This window comes from Sarcophilus harrisii, chromosome 3, assembly GCF_902635505.1.
Source record: "Sarcophilus harrisii chromosome 3, mSarHar1.11, whole genome shotgun sequence".
In the NCBI taxonomy this organism is placed as follows: Eukaryota; Metazoa; Chordata; class Mammalia; order Dasyuromorphia; family Dasyuridae; genus Sarcophilus; species Sarcophilus harrisii.
The window spans coordinates 116,818,852-116,822,519 of NC_045428.1; positions in this window are offsets into that span (position 1 = coordinate 116,818,852).

Genomic DNA, 3,668 nt, shown 5'->3' on the forward strand with positions numbered 1-3,668 from the left:
GCACTTGCAACATTAAAGGATCAGAGGTCATGGAATATGATATCCAGAAGACAAAGAACTAGGAGTTCAATCAATAATCACTTACCCAGCAAAATTAAGCATAATACATCTGGGGGGAAATAACCATTCAATGACATAGATGGATTTCAGGGTTTCATAAGAAGACCAAAATTAAACCAAAAATTTGATTTCTAATATCAAGATTCAAGAGAAGCACAAACAAGTAAAAACGAAAAAGAAAACATAAGGACTCAGAACCAAACTATCCCCATGCAGAAGAATGATATTTGTAATTCTTTAAAAAAAACTATCACTAATAGAAGGAATATACATAGATAGATATTATGAATATAAGATGAATTTGAGGAATAACATTTAAAAAATTAAAGGATGAGAAACAGGAATTCCCTTAGTGCAGAAGAAAGGGAAAGGTGAATTGTATAAATTATTTCACATGAAGAGGCAAGAAAGACCCATTACAGTGATGGGAAGAGAGAAGGTGGTAGGCATTACTTGAACTTTACTCTCATCAATATTGGCTCAGAGAGGGAATACTATGCACAACCAATTGAATATAGAAATAAATTTTACCTGATAAAAAAGTAGGAAGAGAGTAAAGTAGTATAGAGGTGGACACTGACAAAAGGGAGGATAGATTGGGAGAGGTGATAAAAGCATAATACTGGTGAGGAAGAAAAGTTTGAAAGGAAAGAGAGGACAGACAGGAGAAAAAATAGGATGGAGGGAAATAAAAAATATTTATGACTGTGAATATAAATGGGATGGATTCTCCTATAAAATAGAAGTGGATAGCAACATGGATAGAAACCCAGAAATCTACAATATATGGTTTACAAGAAACACACTTTAAACAGAAAGACGTATACAGAATAAAAGTAAGGGAATGGAGCAGAATCTATTATGCTTTAGCTGAAGTTAAAAAAAAAAAAATCAGGTGTAGCAATCCTACTATCAGACAAAGTAAAAACAAAATAGAACTAATTAAAAGTGATAAAGAAGAAAACTACATCTTTTGAAAAGTGCCATAAGCAATAAAGCAATATCAATACTAAATATATGTACTAAGTGATTTTTGCATCCAAATACTTAAAAGAGAAGTTAAGTAAGCCACTGGAAGAAATAGGCCACAAGACTATATTAGTGGGAAACCTCAACTGTCCTCTCTAAGAACTTAAAAAATAAATAAATAAATAAAAAATAAACAAGAAAGAAACTAAGAAGGTAAATTGAATATTAGAAAAATTAAATATGACAGACCTTTAAAGAAAACTGAATGGGAAGAGAAAAAAAATGTAACTTTTTTCTCAGCAGCACATAGAACTTACACAAAAAATATACTATGTAACTGGGCATAATAAGCCCAATATCAAATGTGAAGAGGCAGAAATATTAAATGCATTATTTTGGGATCATAATACAAGAAAAATATATTCAACAAAGAGCAGTGGAAAGATAGACTGGACATTATTGGGAAGTTAATTTAATTCTAAAGAATAAGTGGATCAAAAACAAGTCCTAGAAACAATAAATTCATTAAAGAAAATGACAATAATGAGACAACACACCAAAATTTATGAGATGCAGTCAAATCATTACTTATGGGAAAAATTATTTCTCTAAATTCTTACATCAACAAAGTGGAATAAGAATACATCAACAAATTAGACATGCAAGTCATTAGACATGAAACTAGAAAAAAGAACAAATTAAAAATCCCCAATTGAGTGCCAAATTGGAAATCCTGAAAAATCAAATGTGAGATTAACAAGATTGAAAGTTAATTTGAGCTGAAAAATAAATCTAAGAACTGGTTTTATGAAAAAAAAAACCCAATAAGATAAATAAGGTATTGATTAATTTGACTATCAAAAAAGAAAAGCAAATATCCAGTAACAAAAATGAAAAGAGTGATTGCTCAGATCTCAAATCAGGGACTTGTTGAGCTCAGATCAGGAGAACAGTGATCATACTTTGCCACTGAATATATTTATAGCAGCACTTTTTGTGAGAACTAAAAACTGAATATAAAGTAGATACCTATCAATTATGAAATGGCTAAACAAATTGTGAATGTAATCAAATGTAATAGAATATTATTGTAGTGAAGAAAGGAAAGATCTATATGAATTGATGCAAAGTGAAGTGAGCAAAGCCAAGAAAACTACATAGAGTAGCTACAATAAAGTAAATGAAAAGTACAACATGCCAAAAAAAAAAAAAGTAAATGTAATAAAATTATAAAGATCAAATGGGACTTGAATGAATAAAGAAAATATCTTCAATCTACCACTTTATGAACTTTATAGGTTCATAGATATTATATACCTATATACATAGGTATGCTTTTAGACTCTTTCATTTATAGTATTGATCAGTTGTGCTGACTTTTTTTCCCTCTCTAAAACAATACTACCTGTCTTATAGGGTCACAATTGAGGAGGAGGAATAAAAAGGGATATATGGGAAAAAAAACCTACAGTGATGTAAGCTATAAAAATTTATTTTAAAAAACTGAATTGACCTTGGTACTCCCATCTCACCTGTATCCTCTAAGCCTCTGATTCAACTTTTTTGACTAAAGGACAAAGTCATGAGCTCAAAAACTTCTATTTTTAAAAGAGTCCAGTATTTCTTTTGGACTTCTTTGGACCTCCTCTTCATACTCCTTTCCATGTCCCTTCTCCCTGGTTTTTCAACTTCTTTGTGACTTTGTGACTTTCTTTACCTATACAATTTTGAATTCTTTGAATCAGGGACTGTCCTTTGCCTTTCTTTTTATCCCCAGCACTTAGCACAAATGTTTTGGGCTTAGAAGGTGCTAAATAAATGTTTATTAATTGAATAATTGACTCATATTAGCTTCAATATCAATAGTTGGCAGGATTCAGTAATACAGTATGAATACTTAAGTTTTGACCAAATTGACAAATGTGAAAGTTAAAAATTATTTCATGTGGAGCTGACCTATAAATAAAAGAAATTCTGGAAAGACCATTATATAATTACAGCCTAAAATAAAGACAGTTAAAAAAAAACAGTCAATTTCACTAGTATCTCCAAAATTAGGGTGTTAAAAATTCTAAGTCCCAGGTAGATAATCTTTCTAGGGATCCCTCAAAATATGAAAAACATAATTTCAATCCAGATCAGGTATAGAAAAAAACAGAAGTTATTCTCTTCCCAGACAGAATTTTCCTAGCTGGAGGAAAGAATTTTCCTAGTACCAGGGATATATATTTTTTTCTCAATAGTATTTTATTTTTTGGATTACATGTAAAGATGGTTTTCAACATTCATCTTTGTAAGATTTTGGTTTTCAATTTTTTTCTTCCTCCCACTCTTACTTTCTCCCTCTCCAACACAATAAGAAATCTGATATAGTTTATATGCCAACAATCATTCTAAACATATTTCTATGTTTAGGGACATAATTTTCTACAAATGCACTCAGCATCCTGGAGAGGGGAAAGAGTGAACACAAATTTTAAAGTACTATAGTAGTGAGGAACATGTGTAGGGAATATACTTGGCCAAGGAAACTTACAGCTTTGGAACTATAAAGTCTTAATATCCTTTTTTTTTCTCCAGAAGATCCTCATTAATCTGTTCAACTGGGCTGGTTCTTCATAAATCACACCTTTTCCTTC